This window comes from Haliotis rubra, unplaced genomic scaffold, assembly GCF_003918875.1.
Source record: "Haliotis rubra isolate DU_JTF1 unplaced genomic scaffold, ASM391887v1 Scf2, whole genome shotgun sequence".
Taxonomy (NCBI): domain Eukaryota; kingdom Metazoa; phylum Mollusca; class Gastropoda; order Lepetellida; family Haliotidae; genus Haliotis; species Haliotis rubra.
Window position 1 is genome coordinate 5993688 of NW_025766002.1, and position 22626 is coordinate 6016313.

The window sequence follows — 22626 nt, forward strand, 5'->3', positions numbered from 1 at the left end:
GAGTGAGTATGGTTTTACTCCACTTTTGGCAATATTCCAGCAATATCATGGCAGGGGACACCAGAAATGGGCTTTAAACATTGTACTCATATGGGGAATCGAACCCGGGTCTTCGGCAAGATAAGCAAACACTTTAACAGGCTACCCCACCGCCCCTTGATATTAATGATTTACATTGATGATTTTCTGTCAGCAATCGTGGATTTAGACACCTGTGCCTAGATTTTGAAGCTCTCATAGCACTAAGATCGTTGTAAGTGCCATACATTAACATTAACTTACGACTATCTTAACGCTAAGAGAGCTTCGAAAATCTAGGCCCATTTCATATAGGACTATGGTAGAATACAAATGCACTATACACAACACTGACCAGAATTTATACCATACTTTCATGATTTCGTTAATTACGGTTCCTTAGTTCAAAGAGTGTTCCAACCACTTAGGGTTTGTAACGCTAAAACTATCACTTAGTACTATATATACTTTATATAGGTCAGTGACTGTCAGTGACAGTATATACCTTGATGGCAGTTTTAGCGTTACAAGCCCCTGTGTATTATATATAATAGTACTAAGACCCCGTCAGTGACCTAGTATATACCTTGATGGCAGTATTTTCACAAGCCCCTGTGGTTCAAACCAGTTCAAGGCGACATCATTTTTTAGAGACATACATCATGGTCTGTTCCCTTTCCTATATCAAATCACAACACTGGATGTCTGTTTGAACAGGCTGCTTACAGAAAGAAAAAATTCCAAAGAAATTCAACATGTTAAAAAAAAATACATGTAAATTCTCAGAATTAATCGTATCCAATAGTGACAGATGAATAGGAAAACCCACTTCTAATAAAAAAAACATGACAATGATAAAAACTTTCAACATTCCTTGACAGTACGATAAGCCATAAGAAGCAACAAAATATACCTTGACTATCTCAAACAGTTTCAGGTTTTGAATTTGTTTTTAGGTCTTGACAGAGAAACCTGTTCAACATTTCAAATTCTATCTTCATATGTTTTTCTTGAATTTCATATCAGAAATTTAAACTCTTATGCAATAATTTTATGCATCTTAATCGGGAAATTGGATAACCCGGTGATGCGGGGTACAACTTTCCTGGTTCCACCCATCGTTAGCCGTTAATAGATTGGGGGACGAGGCAGGAGGATAGCAGTAGGTAATGCAAAACCTGATGCAAAACAGGGGCCTGATCTTGTTCTCTGGATTAGGGCAATGTTCAGCTGTTCATCATGACATCTGTTTGACAATAACTTTATAAAAAACTGTAAAGGACCACCCACTTCTTACATCACTAGTGTTAATCAGTCAAGCCAAAGATTATTGTCCATAAATACCTGGGTTTCCAGCCTAATTGCTGATTGGGTGGATAAATCAAGTTCAGAACAGCTGATATGATTTTTAATTGATGAATAAAAATGTATAAGTAAAATATTATCTGAATTCTGTAAGAGACCGTATACTGTATATGACCGTAGATAATCCAAATTTTCAGGACCAGAAAAAGCAGTTTGTAGAAAGGGGTTGGCTTACCTAAGGGTTACACTTTCATCAAACATATTTTTCTGACGGCAAGTAAATGTCATTGTATCGCTTTGTGTAGTTTCTGAGGACCTTTGTGCAAGAATTCTTTCCAAAAATAAACAGGACTTGAACACCATATTGGACTTGTATTTGACTAATCATATGAGTTACATCATCCCCGGAACAAGAGTAGATAGACAGATTGCCTAGGGAGAAGCATAGAACACCCCGACACCCTCAGGTAACAGAAAGAACAAGAGAAAAATGTAATTTTTACCACTGTCGGCATGGGCATCAAATTTACAATTAAACATCACGTGACAAGATCATTTACCTTCTCAGATTTAATTTGTTTTTGTTTGGCATTGTATTATACATTAATTGTGTCCTACTGATGTAGGACAAGATGATGAGTGAGTGGGATTTGATGCCATGTTCAACAGTTTTTAGTGACATATGAACTTTGTGTTTGAGAAAAGCCAAGAGTAATGGAGATAAACCAATGAGCAGGGGAGCTGACAAACCTAGAAACATACATAGGCTCCTGTAACACCTAAGGGAGATAACTCCACACAATGAATTGCAGAAATTGGACAACAGAGCCACCCATACCCCCTGGATTAAGTGAAACCATATGTAGAAAGAGGTGGTTGTCGTGTAGCAAACAATACCTTTTTGGAAGGATCACACACATACAGACAAGGAAGTCAATAAAAATACAAAGGTCCAAACCACCGGGTTGTAGTCAAAAGGGCCGAAGGACAAATGGGCCGAAATGAAAAGTCAAAAAGGCCGAAAAAAGGGCCGAAAAAAGGGCCTAAATATAAATTTAATAAATTACATATCAAAATAGTGTAAATAGTGTTTAGTTTGTTGTTGTTGTTATTGTAAATGGAATGCTAAGCTATTACCATGCCATTACCATTTTATAGATGATATTTTATGTTATGATATTATGTTTTCATGCTACATGTGTCAATAAATAATGTCAATCCTTTCTAAACTTTTTTTCTGTTCGGCCCTTTTGACTTTTTGTCACGGCCCTTTTGACTTTAACCTCGGCCCTTTTGACTTTTTCCATCGGCCCTTTTGACTTGGCACTTCTCGCCCCCTTTGGCCCTTTTGTCCTTCGGCCATTTTGAACAACACAGGAATTTTTGTTTCCAACTATGAATCTAAAAGAAACATTCATTTTACCATTCATTGGACTATTTTCAGTCTCACAGTTAATGCTGGTGATAGCCCTTACGCTTCATAAGGCCAAACATCAAACAGCAGCCAGAGTTTTTCAACAAGAATTCTTCATCGCATGTCACCAATCACTGCATCTAATAAACCAGAAAACCCAATTCTATAACACATTTTGGTTTACATGGAACCTTCTTTTCTAGAATGAAAGTCACAATTTTATGTTCATTTAATTGCAAATCGAGCTCAACATGAAAGATTTGAGCTGTTTCAAGTGCAGAAGAATGTTCACACAAAATTAAACATAATGAAATCTTCAATTAATTAATGACTAAAGCGGAACTGGGCATCCTTACTCTCAGGAAACCCATGCTGAGAATCAAAGTCTATTTCTTTGGCAAGAAATTTAACGTTGCTAATGTCTATTTCAATGGCTCCCTTATTCTAATGTAATTACATCTTGGTTGTCAATATCAAAGAGCCAGATGTGTTGGTTATGAATGAACGTAAATTTGTTACTTAGTATAAAATGTCCCTGTGTTACATTAGGTGTTGAGATTGCACAAATTACTGAAGGTGATCCTGAGCAATTGAGTATGTTTTTACGCCACTTTTAGCAATGCACAAGCAATATCTTGATGGAGGACAACAAATGAGATTCACAAATGGTACCCATGTGGGCAATCGAACCCGGGTCTTCAGCGTGATAAGCGGATTGTTAACCATTACCCATTAGGCTACCCCACAGTGAGTGAGTGAGTATGGTTTTACGCCGCTTTTAGCAATATTCCAACAATATCACGGCGGGGGACATCAGAAATGGGCTTGACACATTGTACCCATTTCGGGAATCGAACCCGGGTTTTCGGCGTGACGAGCAAATGAGTCTCTCATAACAACATATTATTAGTTTTTGTTTCCAGAGAACAAAAATGATAAAAGCATGAAGGAAAGTATTTTTTTGCAAATAAATTCTGAAAATATGAGTGAGTCAGCGAGTGCATAACTTGGGTTTAATGGTGACTTGAACTGAATCACTGTGTGTCATCCCTATACACTGTTAGCACATGTTAATCTCTTAAGTGAAATCCACAAGCTGTGGTGCTGTTAAACCTGGATTTGAACTTATCATCATAGTTTACTTGCATTCTGAAGGGACAAAACTCTGCAAATTCAAAGGGACACAACTCTGTACAGTCAAAAGGACTTAATTAACTCTGCACAGACACAGGGAAACAACTCTGCACAGTCAAAGGGCCACCCGAGCTACAAGAGCGCTACAGGACCATCAATAGAATCAACATGACAAAACTCACAGTACACTTTTAAACATGTAACTGTTTACCTCTTCAATGTCATTGTAAAAATACCCATTCACATACCGCAGGGATCATAAGGTATACTTAACAACCAAGTGTAAATCAAATCAACCTTTCGAGCTTGAAGCATTCCTAAGTCTTGCTAGGATACAATTAAGTTTATTTTCCCATCATACCTGAACATTAGCCGTGAAGTAAATGTGTAATAAATCATATAATTGGCATAATAAAAACATTTCCTCCAATATCATATCACTTAATAACACACCAAGCACAGCCTATCACATTCCCAAGGAATGACACCCGAATGAAAACAAAATATATAAAACATGAAAGTCCTGGGCAGCAAAAAAAGAAACTATTTACTCCTTCCATCAGGGCCTACGCAAACAAAACTGATGTAAAACATATTTGCTGTCTAATAAAAAAAATCAAATCGTGATAACCTTTCATTTTTAACACGCAGCAAGCTCTATTAGATCCTACAGAGCCATTCAAACTAATTGTGTAATCAAATCACAATTACTTGACCTTATTAAAACCCGAGGGAGTTACGACAATTTAACGCACATCCACCGAATAAGTACACAACCACCGTCACCCCACTCTGGCATAATATTTTGACTGCATAATCATACACACGTGTGCATGGAGCGATATATTAATATCCACATGCACCTTGTTTTCATGTCTGACCGAGCCAGGACGCCATACTGAATCTCCAGCCCGTCTGAATAAACAAACATACCGAGACTGGGGACTCAGCACTGTGGCATCATGGGAAGGGGAATAGATCAAGAGTGGGTGGCCGCGGGTGGTATCCGGCAAACCGATGCCGACTGTTTGACTATCCGCGGCGATCCAGCTCATGCTGCATTCCATAGCCGACTGATATTGATTTTATTCAAATGACGATCCTTTCTGATCTTCTAGCGATTTTATTCTGTTTTCATTATTGCATCAAACAGGCTTATCTCTCGGTGATGAAGGTGACGCACATTTGTCCAACACAAATTAAGTTTTCCTCCATTACTTTGGTTTGTGGGAGATGTTTTATTGTCCCAATATGGGCGGCTCATCAGTCTCGGGTGTTAAAAGGCTTTAGGAAAACAATTCGTGAAAATGGGATGATAATAAAATTTGCATTCCATATAAATGACAGTTCTCTGTTATGAAAATATTGATTAAAGGACTAAATGCAGATTTTCATATTTGCACAAAAACTGTAAGGGGTATCCAAAAGATCATTTGAAACTGACAAGTTTTAATAGAGAAATGGGCTTTTTCATTCATATTACTCAACTCATCCATTTTCTTGACTGAGAATATGCCAGGGAGGTTTAAGAAAAATAGGATCTTCATGATTTCTAAGAAAAGTAAACTCGAGTTTTCAAAGTTTATGGACAACAAACTATGCCGTTGTCAAACAGAATTATTCTCCATGTTTGAGTTTCTGTTTTTAAATAGGATACCCAGATTCATCAGGGAATCAGAACTTGATCAGCTTACATTTCAGTTGGGAAAAGCAATCATATTGAGCAGAGGCAATGAATATTTAAGTCCAGTTATTATGACTGTTTTTAAACCCTGGAAGCCTAAAAACTGGACATGTTAATTAAAAAAACAAAGAGGTCCATAAACTTAATATCAATGATCATATATGGCAATGAAAAGTCTTTGCGAATAATCACATAAAACTACAACAACAAAAAATAAACCAATGATTCCAGTTCATAAATCGTCAGACTTTGGATAATGTTCATACTAGCCAACAACCCTTCATCAGCATGTTTTGCAATTCTGTAGCGGAAGAGCCCAAGATGACACTGCTTTTAGTGATATTTACCCCAGGATCACCAAGGATGATTTATTTGTTGCTTAACAGCGCAATCAGCAATAATTTTTAAAGTAATCAAATCTGGACCAGACAATGCAGTGATTGATACTGTGAGGGCCAATCCACGCAACTGGGGTAGGGCTGACGCCGCTTTTAGCAATATTTAATTCAAGAACACCAAGCATGGTATGTTTGCTTGTTGTTTAACGCTAAACTAAGCTATATTCTCGCAATGACTTGTAAACAATCTAGTCTGGACCAGACAATGCAGTGATACATTGATACTGTATCTGCTTTAAACAGTACCCATGGGGGCATCAAGAGTGAGTGAGTTGAGTTTTACGCCGCTTTTAGCAATATTCCAGCAATATCATGGCGTGGGACACGAGAAATGGGCTTCACACATTGTACCCAAATGGGGAATCGAACCCGTGTCTTCAGTGTGACAAGCAAACGATTTAACCACTAACCTACCCCACCGCCCTAGGGGCATCAAGAACTGATCGTGACTCAACTCTTCAATCACAAGATATATTTCCCAGCCATCCGATATAACATTTTCATGAAGTACACAAGTGTATCATTTTCACCTGCAATGTGAATTTCAAGGACCATTTTATTTCAACATTGTTTTTTTAAGGTTGTTGCATTTTTTTCCGAAAACTTGAGGATCTTCTATTGTGTCTGCAATCGTTCACCAGCTTTTGTTAAATACAAGAAGTTCATGTCTAGACATCTGTAAAGTCCATCGCCCTTGTTAATAGCTGTCAGTATTGTAATTTACAACCATTAGCTGATCATCAATGATGAACACGCTTGAGTCTGACACCCTGTCATATAATCCATACCTATATAGTATCAAGGTCGAAACTGTAATTTCGGCCTGAGTAAGATATTGACATTTCCACCGTTCAGGAGCACCTGAGCTATGCAGGTGTTAGATATTTACAAGTTATAGACATCTAATATTATTGGAAATGCTTCAAGCTGTACTACCTAGCTATACAGGTGGGAGTGTTATTAACGAGATATAGACAGCTTGGTCTGATATGTCCATATCAATCTGTCATAAACTTCAGATTGCTGTTATATGAAAATATACAACTGGCTACACAGATTTAACAACATAATGTCAAAACTAATTGACCTGTTATGGTTATCAGCTGTGTTTATCTATAGTTTTCATAACTGCTGCCACTTGATGGCATTGACATTTAGCAGTACATCGGACGATAACTGCAATAAATGGAAAATAATGACATTGTAGAAAGGATTCGAATATGATCATTAATATCTTAATCGGAAGAGTTGATCTCGAGCAAACACATCCATTCTAAAATAAATTAGTTGTTAAATATTGTACCATGGTGGACATAATGCTCTGAATGAGACAAAGGTGCACAAGATGGCCTTTGTTGCAATATGCATCAACAAAGCCTCTTTCAAGTTTTAATAATATAAATAATTGTGAATAAAATCATGTGATACCAGAGGTTTTGAAGTTTTATGGAATACAACTTGAGCAGGACATTAAAGAGCCACCTCTGTTGACCTTGACCTTTCATAAGTCTGTCAAATATGATAAGAGGCAAATTCCACCCATATAAATATAATGTTCTTAGGATATTTAACAATAATCACAATCAGTGAGTGACCTTGAACTTTGATTTTCACCAATTACATATAAGAAATTGTTTTCAATGGTTCGTAGGGTAAAGTATTGCAAATGGATGTGTCCTGTGTCCAGTAAAGCATAGTGTGTTACACAAAAAACATGCTACACAGCCTCTGTTTTGTGACACAGAGTCATATCAGTCGGGGATCACGTGACAGTCTACCTGTGAAGAAGGATGGGACTGAGGTCATGTGACAATCTACCTGTGAAGGATGGGTCAGGGATCACATGACAATCTACCTGTGAAGAAGGATGGGTCAGGGATCACATGACAATCTACCTGTGAAGAAGGATGGGGCTAGGATCACCCGACAGACTACCTGTGAAGAAGGATGGGGCTGAGGTTATGTGGCAGTCTACCTGTGAAGAAGGATGGGGTTGAGGTCATGTGACAATCTACCTGTGAAGGATGGGTCAGGGATCACATGACAATCTACCTGTGAAGAAGGATGGGGCTAGGATCACCCGACAGACTACCTGTGAAGAAGGATGGGTCAGGGATCACATGACAATCTACCTGTGAAGAAGGATGGGGCTAGGATCACCCGACAGACTACCTGTGAAGAAGGATGGGTCAGAGATCACCCGACAGACTACCTGTGAAGAAGGATGGGTCAGGGATCTATGACAATCTACCTGTGAAGGACAGGTCTGGGATCAGAAATTGGACCATATTGATCCAACAGATAGGCCCTTGAGTCCACATTGTTCAGAAATTGAGGGTCATTATTGTCTTCTGGGGTCAATCTAGAATCTAGAAAAGCATAACTATAGCGACTATACCTAGAATAAGCTTATATTAGATGATCCATATGGAATCTTAGAGCAGTTTCAAGTATTTGATTGATCTAAGTATGGAAAAATGTAAATTCCATTATACTTTAGACATTGCTAGAATGTATAAATCAAATGACCTTAACTGTCTAGAACATGATATGAAGATGTTGGTGAGAGCATTTCAACTGACAATATTTCCAATATACAGATAAAAGGCAAATGAAAACATTAATAGTCATGTTTTCACAACAAGCAGCTAATAAGAGTGAGTGAGTGAGTTTAGTTTTACGCCGCACTGAGCAATATTCTAGCGATATGGCGGCGGTCTGTAAATAATCGAGTCTGGACCATACAATCAACAGTGAGAACAGCATGAGCATCGATCTGCGCAATTGGGAACCAATGACATGTGTCAACCAAGTCAGCGAGCCTGACTACCCGATCCCAGTAGTCGCCTCTTACGACAAGCATGGGTTACTGAAGGTTCATTCTAACCCAGACCTTCACAGGTAAGCAGCTAATAGGAAAGCAAAATGACAGGATAACTGTTTTTGCTGTTTACCATGAAAAACATTACTAGGCATTCACATAAATTTCTCAATAATTCTGTTGTAAACCATAACATTTGAACATCTTTGAGAAATATCTTATTTTTGTTTTAACACGAGGAATCTGAAAGAGTAAATGAGTTACAACTGTCACATTTCCAGAAGTGCTTTAGCCTACAAGGATGATACAAAGTTCATATCCTTTACAAGGAACTCATCAGACAAACATCAAAATATAATCCCTTTGTATTTCAAAGGTCAGTGTGCCTCAACCAGATCCACGGGCCAAGCGATGCAATTCCCAACTGTGCTATACTCTAATATCTGATGAAAGAAATGTACGCTAAATTAATCCCTGACAAATTAATTAGAGCACTTCAAAGGATTGTTTCAGCTTATTAAAGGATATATTACATAAAAATGTCAAAATGCCACAAGCAAATTGATTTGAGAATTTTCTTTCAAAATGCTAACATTTTAGAATGAAAATCAATTGCATTGCAATCCTGCCTATGATGTTAGGCTAAATCATGATGACTTTGGCATTCACACCATCTGATTGGACTCAGATTGGAAATATCTCATCCATTCATCCAAGAAGCAACAATAGTAGCTAAATTCCGTTTGAACACAACACACAAAATGAGGTCTTAAGCTAACCCCCACTATGTTCAAATCCCATACGCTTTGTTGTTTAAAAGCTGAAATCACCAATATTCAAGTAACTGTCACCTGCCCGTTCATATATACTCATTAAAACGAATAAATGAACACATGAAAGTACAAGTGTTCCTTTATATATTTCCAGAATTTCACCCACAGTGCAATACATACCATTTGAAGAAACCTGGAAAAGAATAAAGGAACACTTGTACTTTCATGTGTTTTCCATGAATATATATCTGTACCACACAGTCCTGTGACTGGATTGGTGGGGTAGTCTAGAGGTTAAAGCGTTTGCTCGTCATGCAGAAGACCCGGGTTCGATTCTTCACATGGGTACAATGTGTGAAGCCCATTTCTGGTGTTCCCCGCTGTGATATTGCTGGAATATTGCTAAAAGTGGCGTAAAACTAAACTCACTCACTCACTCACTCACTCACTCAAGTGGTTGATAAAATGGGCTATGACACAGGTACAATGACATCAGATAAGTTAACGATCAGTTTTGAGATGTCTTATAAGAGCAATAGGTAGCTGGAAAGATATTCAGACCTGAAATCTCTACTGAAGCACTTTGAGTAAGAATTGATACTTTGAAAGAGAGCACATCATCATCATCATCATCATTATCATCATCAGGGGCGGAGGAGCAGCCTAGTGGTTAAAGCGTTCACTTGTCGTGCTGAAGACCCAGGTTCAATTCCCCACATGGGTACAATGTGTGAAGCCCATATCTGGTGTCTCCGCTGTGACATTGCTGGAGTATTGCTAAAGGCGGGCGTAAAACTAAACTCACTTACTCATCACCATCGAAGGGCACATATATAAGTATTGATAGCAATATCTCCATAACTACCTGATCTAATAACAGTCCCCACAACCCAATTACTCTCCGAAATGATCCACCAATATTAAATGTAACACAGCAATAATCAAAGTAATACTGAACAATAGAGAAAATTTGACATCAATTTAACTAATAAGTTTGATACATGTGAAATGACACTGCCCTAAGAACTTCAAATTATGGAGCTCTCTGTCCTAACACCGAGTTCTATATCTGTCCCTGTAATACCACTTCTTCTCATAGCGTCCATCGCGTGCAAGTCTGTTGATCTGCGTAGATGCTTGAAATAGACATATAATCACACAAGAAATGACGAGCTGTCCTCATGTCAATTACGGCACTGACACCTAATGCATCCATCTCTTCTTGCTTTAAACAGTCTCTTAGAATTCAAATTACACCCTGCAATTAACAGCCAAAGAAAAATGTTTCAGTTTATTGCAAGATTTCTTTTTGTAAAAGGAGCCCTGTGATAGCATCTACTGTGAGAAGGATTTTTTTTATCACAGTCATTTGAACTGTGTTGCGGTGAAAAACATATATATGAAATCTTTTTTTTTCCTTTCACAAGATTGGAAACTTCAAAAGGGGATTGAGATTAAAAGTTTTAACAAACAAAGCTGTAAGATAAACAAAAGTCATCATAGGATATATACGACTCATGAAAGGACATACCATAACACAAGGAAAATCCAATTACTCCTTTGCTCATTTCTCCCAAGTAGGGGGCTTGAGTGACCTTGTTGTCAATTAAAAAGGAAGATTTGCCTCCCTTTGGCATGCCAGAATCCTATGATTGTAGGCTCATATAGGAACAATTACCTACATTGTTAGTAATTATTATTAAATGTACCTCTGGATTATTTCACTCTCACTTCTGTAATACATGTGGTGTGTGGCCCAAACAGAAAAAAATTGTGAAGGTTTTCAAACAATAATACCATGACGTCATAGTCTGGGAAGGTAAGTCTGTCAGTTAGGTAGGCATACCACTAGGGATAGCTATGACATTTCTGTATGTGTTTGTGGTACCCACAGGAATAAGGCAACCATAATATAGATGGAATGTTTACTCCAGAATTGCAGGATTTGTCAGCACCATATCTAAGATATAGAAATGTTCGTGGAGATGTTTTATAAATCTGAAAGTTACAATGAGCCTTGCATTTTCATCAAACATGTATCACTATCTATCATAGTAAAAAACAAGAAATCTGTCATTTAAACTGTTCCTTGTAGTTTATTCTCAGGTAATTTCTGCTAATTGCTAATTAAAACTTCCAACAACAATCCACTGAGACAAACACAAAAACAAGAAATCACATTATGTAACTCTCATCACTGACTACAACATCTTAACCCTTCTTGAACCCCTTGTGTGCAATTAGTTTCAATTTACTATTTTCATGTTTATTTAGACTCAAACAAAAGCAAGACGTCAATAACTGCCTGGTTTCAAGACAGGCCCATTTTCTTTCCACAAATCATCATTAGATGAATGTCAATGTGGTTATCAATTTAAAATAGTTCTGGGCACATTTAGAATAATGACATAAACATGCTCAAGATCCATAAAAATTAAAACAGATTTTTCATTTTGACGAAAAAATCTCAATATTGCTTCAACGATGGCTATTGAATTTGTTCCTGGTGAGCGTGCAGCCTTTCCGAGTCTGATGTTGATTTTGGAGATGAAGTAAACATATGCACACACGCTTTGGTATAATTGACCCCTAGTAATGCTGGATTGACTGACATCGATGAACACGAACCGTCGTTGTTGCACCTATACGATCTGTTGACATGGGGCAAAACAAGCGAAAATAAAGAGTAACGAGGTCAGATACCATGTGCAGCACCTCTGACTTTTAATCACAATTTGTTCTGTAAAATTTCATCTACTTTTTGTTTACACAGAACAAACAGGGCCTGGACAATAATCAGTTTCCACGGAAATGACAAAGACTGAACTGATAATGACCATATGTCGGCGATATTGACAGCGGCCAAGTGTCAATCATTACTAACAAGGGTCCTCATGTCCATCTTGACCAATTCTTAAAGGAAAGTATTGATATTTCTGTGTATTTTCGTGTTCTACAATGGTAATGTGCACTTAGTAAAATCATTTGTTTCGGTTGAAGGACATCCTTGATATAACAACATTTGACACATCAAACAGCATTAGGAAATCCAGAGATAAGATTGAAATATGACCAGATGGGCCTTCCAAATGTGTTTTTGGAATAAATTGGAAATACGGTGACAAAACATATTTTCATTACAACTATTTCTGAAGATATATTTACAAATACAAATTTAGTTTTCATAGTGTTAAAATTTTGTTAAAATGTTAATTTCTTAAAAACTATATATCAAAATGACAAACCACCCACATACAAGGACACATATATCTGAATGGAAAAGAAGATAAAAATGAGAAAAAGACAGGAATTTTAAGTAATATAATCTCATACATCCTTGAAAACTTGTTATAACTTCAAGATGGATTACATAATTATAAATTTGCAGCTATGACAAATTCGGAATGACAAAAGAAAGGTTATACACATTGGACATATCGTCATAATACCAATCACTGGTTCGCTTGATTCAGAATGTATTTACGGGGAGCTGACATTTTGTTGGAATACTAAAATGGTGCTAAACAATAACAAATAAACAAGCATCTAATTTTAATATCTGCACAACATTGTGAAAATTACTGACTTGTAACACATGTTTATTATTTAAGGTGAAATATTCCCTTGCCTTTGCATGTGTTTGTGATGAACAGAATAAGCTCACCTTATTGCGACCACCAGATACCATCACTATTTGATACTGATTCATAACAAATGCTTAAGTTGTAGTTGTAATTAGATCAGCTTTCAGTAGCGATTTCTTATGAATATGAAAATGTTATTTTCCCTTTTTACTCAATAACAGGAAAGTAAATCAATGACAGATTCCATGATATGATTGTTGTAAACTGAAACCAAATGATTCATTGAAACAACACTGATGGAGCTTGCAATAAAGCCCCGTCTCCGCTGCAGGGTAAATACAAGACAAAGAAGCATTTATCTCCTGCTATAATCCCGGCCCCTCAACTGCCCCAAAGATACAATAGTCGTCCGGTCAGTCCTGTAACTACGTAAGAGCCTTTACATCCCACAAGAGCCAGGACAAGGACAACCACGGCCACTGATCCATAATGAGCCATGAAAATGAATAATGTCAGAGTAACCTACATCCTTCCCCAGATGAGACAAAGTGAATTCTTCTTACCATTAACGGTAACTACAAAAAGAAACCTATTGAAAACATCAATATTTCTTTAAGTCCCACTCTCACGGGGGATAACCGAACAAAGATTGATTTTTGTCTCATCAAATTCACAGCACAAGGCAGTCAGCCTGCTTATCATTGCACGTTCTTCCATCAAAGCAAAGACACAGACGATATGTATGTTATATTCATACCAAACGTAATTTACAGCATTCCTGTGACCTTGACATAGTCAATGGATATTAACAGATCTGTCTGGCCGAAAAAACTGATCTAAAAAAGAATCATTCACAAAGTACTCTTGGAAAGAAACTCACTATACTAATTGGAGGAATCCTTGACGGTATGCTCATAAGCTGAAAACATCCTTCACAAGCTTCTACAAGCATTGCAAGAATCCAGATTCCATGTGAATCCTCCTCCGCTGATAGACATTCACATAGCTAACTGTACGCCAACAGTTGGTACTTAATCTTGCTTGTTTTGTGGATCCATGGTTGTACAATGGTTGATAATTAAAGAAGCTCTAGAAAAATGTGTCAGTTCGGTGAAACTATGTTCTGAAAGGACGTAAAATGGTAGAGATGTTTGGAGAAGACTTGCTAATCAGCTTACTGTGACCGTCAAGATGTGGCAAGTTTGGGTATAGAAAGATCCAATCTGGCATATATTGCACTGTTAGTAGTGGCAGAGGGCATGAGTACTCTCACAATCGTATTGTAATCGTTTAAAACATTATTTAAATAGATGCAATATTTACAATTGTATTTTATATGGTAAAAATTCAGGATTAACTAGGATTCCTATTCTTATCAGGCAAATTGGAGAAAATATGTGTTAATTTGTCTCAAAAAGGGATTTTATAACATTTGTATTCAATGCAGTAATGTAAAACTAAACATTAAGGCCCTTCTTCCTTACTGGTCTCTTTAGTGAAATATAAATCTCCTCAAGAAAATAAGGAAAAATGTAAGAAAAGGAATTTATATTCCATTTGTGGATATTTACTGTAAAATGTAAGAAAAGGAATGCATATTCCATCTGTGGATATTTACTGTCAAATGTAAGAAAAGGAATTTATATTCCATTTGTGGATATTTACTGTCAAATGTAAGAAAAGAAATAATCTGTGGAATTTATATTCCATCTGTGGATATTTACTGTCAAATGTAAGAAAAGGAATTTATATTCCATCTGTGGATATTTACTGTCAAATGTGTCAAATGTAAGAAAAGGAATACATATTCCATCTGTGGATATTTACTGTCAAATGTAAGAAAAGGAATACATATTCCATCTGTGGATATTTACTGTCAAATGTAAGAAAAGGAATGCATATTCCATCTGTGGATATCTACTGTCAAATGTAAGAAAAGGAATTTATATTCCATCTGTGGATATTTACTGTCAAATGTAAGAAAAGGAATTTATATTCCATTTGTGGATATTTACTGTCAAATGTAAGAAAAGGAATACATATTCCATCTGTGGATATTTACTGTCAAATGTAAGAAAAGGAATTTATATTCCATCTGTGGATATTTACTGTCAAATGTAAGAAAAGGAATTTATATTCCATCTGTGGATATTTACTGTCAAATGTAAGAAAAGGAATACATATTCCATCTGTGGATATCTACTGTCAAATGTAAGAAAATGAATACATATTCCATCTATTTACTGTCAAGTGTTGGATTCCAACTACTGCAATACACTGCAAGGTTTATTCTTGCTATGCCTGCATGTACAGGCTGCCTAATCATAACTCCATTGTAACAAGCAGAGGATTGTGTCAAGGAACATGATTGGGGGGCTCGAAGATACATTTCAAATAGGAATTAAACATAGATAGATATCTATTTCTCATATATGTTCACAAACAGTAAGACCAGTGGATACTGGCGGTGTGCCTGTTCCTCATACAACACTTGTATCCTTCAAAGAGTATGTTATGCATACAAACTGTTGCACATTATTGTAAATATGTAGATCACAGTGCATTATTGAAAACATGTAGGTCACAGTGTATTATTGAAATATATAGGTCAATATGCAATATGTGCATTATTTAAAATATAGTCTCTGTGCATTATTCAAAATATGTAGGCCACAGTGCATTACTTAAATATGTAGGGCATTATGTATTATTGAAATATGTAGAAAACAGGGAATTATTGAAAATATGTAGGTCAGAGAGCATTATTGAAAATGTGTAGGTCACAGAGCATTATTCAAATATATAGGTCAATATGCAATATGTGCATTATTTAAAATATAGTCACTGTGCATTATTCCAAATATGTAGGACACAGTGCATTACTTAAATATGTAGGCCATTATGCATTATTGAAATATGTAGATCACAGGGAATTATTTAAATATGTATGTCATTGTGCATTATTTTATATATGGAGGTCGCTGTGCATTATTTTTATATATGGAGGTCGCTGTGTATGATTTTGAATATGGAGGTCGCTGTGCATTACTTTATCAATAAAAAGAAATGAATCACACAGTGTTAAGAGCTACAGTTGCTAATTACTGATAGAACAAAAAACTTTCACGACATATGGCTGGAAATCTATAGAAGCTAGCATCATAATTCCCATATGTTTGCGTGCTTGATGAGCAAATGGATGAGCAAACAGATAAAAAGTTGTGCATTGAGGAATGTCCTACAGGATTCAACAAGCAGCAACATGGCATTGATAACACTCAAGTAGTTCCAAGATGTCACACAACACGGTTACAGTGCTGACGCCATTGCGAAGAAGTCTCATGTGCTACGATCATTCAGTTTCGCTGTCATCTCTATGTGAATGATGATCTGTGGAAACACTAGGACAGCTGGTTCTGCTTTCGTTTCATCGCCACAAACAATGTTTCCCATATATCAAACATTAAAACTACTTATATATGGTTTTACAACATAACATCACAACTGAGATAGAGGTTTTACAACATGACATCACAACTGAGATAGAGGTTTTACAACATGACATCACAACTGAGATAGAGGTTTTACAACATGACATCACAACTGAGATAGAGGTTTTACAACATGACATCACAACTGAGATAGAGGTTTTACAACATGACATCACAACTGAGATAGAGGTTTTACAACATAACATCACAACTGAGATAGAGGTTTTACAACATGACATCACAACTGAGATAGAGGTTTTAGTTACATGAAGCAGTTACTAATGGCCAGTTTATGTTTATCTTTTTAATAAAAAAAATTGACTCAACTTAAGTTTACAATAGTTTTTTGTCACTTGATATGCTAAACAGAATAGTGAGTAAGCTTTTAGCAATATTCCTGCAATATCACGGAGGGGGACACCAGAAATGGGCTTCACACATTGTGCCCATGTGAGGAATCAAACCCAGGTCATCGGCGTGACGAGCGAACACTTTAACCACTAGGCTACCCCACTGTCCGTCTAAACAGTATAAGGGGCGGTGGGGTAGCCTAATGGTTAAAGTATTGGCTCATCACGCTGAAGACCCGGGTTCGAATCCCCACATGGGTATGATGTGTGAAGCCCTTTTCTGGTGTCCCCCGCTGTGATGTTGCTTGAATATTGCTAAAAGCAGGGTAAAACCAAACTCAGTCAGTCAGTCAGTCTAAACAGTATAAGCCATTAGGATCTGATAATACCTGAGCTGTCATGAAGTAGCAGATATTGCTGTGTGATGATAGTACACCGTTTGATGGTTAGTCTGTGATAGTCGATTCTCTATCAACACCGTCAGATCTGGTTTGAAATACACCATTCAAACACCCGATAGCCGCTGGATGCAATTAACACAAAAACATGCCATGCAACATCCGTAGGTATGCAAAACAAAAAGATTGATCAGTGTATGGGGACCCATAAATGCTACATCCGATCAACATTATTGGAACAATTTGGTGTCACATGCCCCTGCACTATCCGTAGTCGTTAATTTAATGGATTGTCATTTGCTGATTATCCCAAAAGCCAGTTGCAAATTCACTGTGTCCCCTAGGTATCAAAGGATCTCATTAACGATTGTTTGTTTGCATCCCACATGTGCTAATTACTTGGTGAGTGAGTGAGTGAGTGAGTGAGTGAGTGAGTGAGTGAGTGAGTGAGTGAGTGAGTGAGTGAGTGAGTGAGTGAGTGAGTGAGTGAGTGAGTGAGTGAGTGAGTGAGTGAGTGAGTGAGTGGTGTGGGTGAGTGAGTGAGTGAGTGAGTGAGTGAGTGAGTGAGTGAGTGAGTGAGTGAGTGAGTGAGTGAGTGAGTGAGTGAGTGAGTGAGTGAGTGAGTGAGTGAGTGAGTGAGTGGGTCGGTGTTCATGCCATACCCAGCAATATTTCGCCTATATAATGAGCAAAACAAGTCTGGATCAGACAATCAGGTGATTGAAATTGTGAGCATCGGTCTACGCAACTGAGATACAACATGTATCCACCAAATCAGGAGGCTTTCCGCCCTATCACATCTCCTCTTACGACAAGCATGTATTGCTGAAGATCAGTTCTAACCCAGATCTTGCCAGCTACCTATCAGACCTAAATAGTCCGGATTTCGGACATCGCGTCCAGCTGTATCCTCAGCCATCCTATGACATAGTAAATACCATATTTTCACACAATGAAGGACCACCTGTTCATCATAGTTCATCTGTCATGGCATACTACTGTAATATGACAGAATTATGTGGTATTAAACGTCTTTGGGGTGGTATATCACACTAAACAATGTATATTTTACAAATCAAAAATCTGTGATCTTCTTATGGATATATGTATCCTTTTCTAATGTGGAAATGTGGATCAGGTGACTCTTTGCTCAGGAATCCGAATATACTGACCAATGAAAAGACCAGTAAGAAACAGTTCTTCACAATCAGTCAGCTACGCCCTGGTTTTAACAGAATAAAGCACATCCTCCTTGTAACTGAGAAGCACATCTGGTCCAATAACATAACCACTGATTGATTTTGAAATACCACTGATTATAAGCAAATTCCTAATTTCACTCGCAGCTGAAACATTATTACATTGTTACTAAATTATGCCATTTTGACAGATAATTTTGTTGATTTTTTTTTGTTATTAAACCAGCATGCCCATTAACATTCCACAGAAATACATGACACAAAATCCTTGTGCTACCCATATACGCAAAGTGAGTGAGACACAAAGAGTGAGTGAGTGAATTTGGTTCTTAGGTGCCTTTAGCATGCTTAATTCTACCGCTGTAATGGATTAAGACACCAGGGTGGGTAAGACAGGTTTTATGTCTCTTTAAGACATATTCTTGTTTGTTTGTTGTTCTTAGCAATATTCCAGCTATATGGCAGCGGTCTGTAAATAAACGAGTCTGGACCAGACAATCCAGTGATCAACGGCATGAGCATTGATCTTTGCATTTGGGATACAATGACATGTGTCAACCAAGTCAAAAGGCTTACCAGTTAGTTGCCTAGGACAAACATGGGTTACTGAAGACCAATTCTAACCTGGATCTTCATGGGTACAAGACATATTCTATCAACATCGTGACAGGTGCAGTCATGTTCATTTTGGCATGGACACTCATGTGGGAAATAAAACCCTTGCCATTGGCAAGCATACACCATAACCACTTGGCCATCATACAACACAATCTTAACATTGATATTACTGCAGAGCTGCCTAGAACACCAATAACCAGGCTGGACTTGTTGTGACTTTTAAAAAGAACTCAAATGCCATCCATCCTGGAAAGGACCGTAAACAATTGCACTGAATTAACCTTGGCATGTTTTAAAAAGCCCAATCTTAAAAATCAGCAGGCATGCTGGCTCTTCTATACCTCTGAATTATAGAAGCATTTACACGTACATTATATGCAACTTAATGGAAAAGTAATGAAATTATGATAGCGATAACTTTTTTGCTCCACAAATACTGGCATAACGGCTTTTAGCACAAACCAAGAGTACATTTACACAACTGACAATCAACAAAAACATCCTCAAAGTCCAACAATCTTTGGCCGTAAACACAGTATCAGCACTTCAAAGATGCAATAGTTTCATACAACTAAAGCGTTATCCAACTCTTTCAACGAGGAACGCATCCACATATTTTGTGGCATTCAAGTATGCTGGATATTTACTGGCAATCAGCAACGTTATATATAAAACCACTGTGAGAGTATACCTGCACTGATGCTCTTCCCACAGTCTTATCTCGGAGGAACTCTTCAGATAAGAAGATGTGTTATACTATCGCTGTAGCTACCTCTTTAAGTCATGCTTCCATTCAACCAAATACTGTTGGATCATAAGCAAATTTCAAGTGATTAAGAGAGTCGTTTTTCCTCGGGATCCTTTTCAGGGGTAAGGGCATGTGTTCACAATTGCTTCAGCACTATACAGGTGACTGATATGTAAAAGATCATTTTTAATAATCACCGGCAAGATTCATGAGGCTACATTGGGTAAGGGGCGGTGGGGTAGCCCAGTGATTAAAGCATTTGCTCATCATGCTGAGGACCCGGGTTCGATTCCCCACATGGGTACAATGTGTGAAGCCCATTTCTGGTGTCCCCCGCCGTGATATTGCTGGAATATTGCTAAAAACAGCGTAAAACCACTCTCACTCACTATATTGGGTAAATACTGTTTCACACCAGTCAGTAAACTAAGCTGTATCAAATCAGATACAGAGAAACCTGTGGGTGATGTAATGAGCACCACTCAACATGGACAAAGAAACAACAACTAGCTCTTAACGACACCATAAAACTCATTAACAACTTAACCCCTTTAACCATAATAAAAATACACATTAACAACTTAACCCTTTAATCATAATAAAAATACACATTAACAGCTTAACCCTTTAATCATAATAAAAATACATTAACCGCCTTTAATCATAATAAAAATACACATTTAACTTAACCCCTTTAATCATAATTAAATCAAACCATTAACAGCTTAACCCCTTTAATCATAATAAAATACACATTAACAACTTAACCCCCTTTAATCATAATAAAAAAAATACACATTAACAACATAATAAAATTAACAACCCTTTAATCATAATAAATGGGTACAATGTGTGAAGCCCATTTCTGGTGTTCCCCGTTGATATTGCTGGAATATTGCTAAAAGCGGTAAAAGCCAAACTCACTCACTCACTAACCATAATAAAAATACACATTAACAACTTAACCCTTTACCATACCAGAAATACACACTAACTACTACCACATTAAACCATCTGAGAAAAAAGAGTGAAGTTGTCTTACTTTGCATTAACATGAAACAAAATATAATCCAATCTGGGACCAAACTTTAAAGATTATGGACTTATTTTCAACTTTCATTATCACCCCCTAGAGTACATACTAGTTTCATATTTCCTGAATCTTGCTTCAATCTAGATTAAGTCAATCATTTGTAAGCTATGAGGTATGAAGAAGATTATGATATCTGCAGATAGAATAAGTTTTAAACTGATAATTGACATGTTCTGTTTAGAATGAAAGGTGTATCAGTACACTCCTTCGATTAGATGGAGACTCAGCTCCACAAGGAGCATGCTGCTGTCTGACTGAGGCTGGAAACAAATGTCTCAGCATATATCAGAGATTTGTTATGATTTAGGAAATGTTTTTTGTGGCTTATATATTGTTACCACTATATATAATGTTATTGTGGGGCAGTGGGGTAGCCTAGTGGTTAAAGCGTTGGCTCGTCACGCCAAAGACCCGGGTTCGATTCCCCACATGGGCACAATGTGTGAAGCCCATTTCTGGTGTCCCCCGCCTTGATATTGCTGGAATATTGCTAAAAGCGGCGTAAAACTAAACTCAGTCAGTCAGTATAATGTTATTATTGTTGTTACCAGCCTAAAACAAGCAATATCAAAACTTTTCATTTTCATCAAAAAAATGTCAAAACCTGATCTTTAATGACTTCACAAACTATTTTGTAGTTTGTTTTGTTTGTTTGTAGTTTAACCACTCAGCATTATTCCAGCTATATGGCAGCGGTTTGTAAATAATCCAGTCTGGACCAGACAATTCAGTGATCAACAGCATGAGCATCAATCTGCGTAATTGGGAACCGATGACATGTGTCAACCAAGTCAGCAAGCCTGACCACCCGATCCCGTTAGTCGCCTCTTACAACAAGCATGGGTTACTGAAGATCAATATTCTAACCCGGACCTTCACGGGTGTGTACTTTATGACATCACATACACTTTGTACTGCAGCACAGAACCAGCTCTCAAATTCATCAGTGCAGGCAAACTTATCAATTTTGTGTTACTAGCTCAAATAGTATAGACATACTGTAAAAGTTGTTTGAGTTTGAGAAGCTTAACTTTTTAAACTTACAATGCTGGAACAGGTAAATGAAACCTTATCTTAAAACGTAAACTGAATTATTTTTTACCCTTTGAAACAAACTTTTCACCTTTTTGACTGATCTTGTGGATGAATGAAACGAAATTCAATCAAATTTGAAAGTTGTTAAAAATTCATGGTAAGATGTTTACAGGTTTTCAAGTATGCAATTACCTGATGTTAATTGGCTTAAAGGAGGGAGTGACTTCAGCACAGGTGATCATTTACTTAATATACTTCCTCTGATTAACTTGTCTGCTTGACAGTACACAATCAGACTTGGCCACGTTTTCATCAAGGAGATACATGAAAAACCCTGAACAAATCCATCAAGCTAATGAATGGAACAATATCCAGCCACATAAAAACAAATTAAACAAAATTCTCACAAAAACAATTCTTTAGATGTTACTTACTCAAATTTTCAATGAGATACATTAATTAGCATGAATTCACGTAAAAATCTGTAATCTCAACAACCTTCCCTGTGGCATAGTAAAAAATAAATGTCCCATATAACATGTTCAAAAAAATAAATATCCTGT

The 22626-nt window shown here is 37.1% G+C and overlaps 1 protein-coding gene across 7 annotated transcripts in view; it reads right to left on the reverse strand.

Moving 5' to 3' along the window:
* LOC124275423 (choline transporter-like protein 1) overlaps positions 1-22626 on the reverse strand; it is a 233797-nt gene that overhangs the window by 131733 nt on the left and 79438 nt on the right. The window lies entirely within an intron of this gene.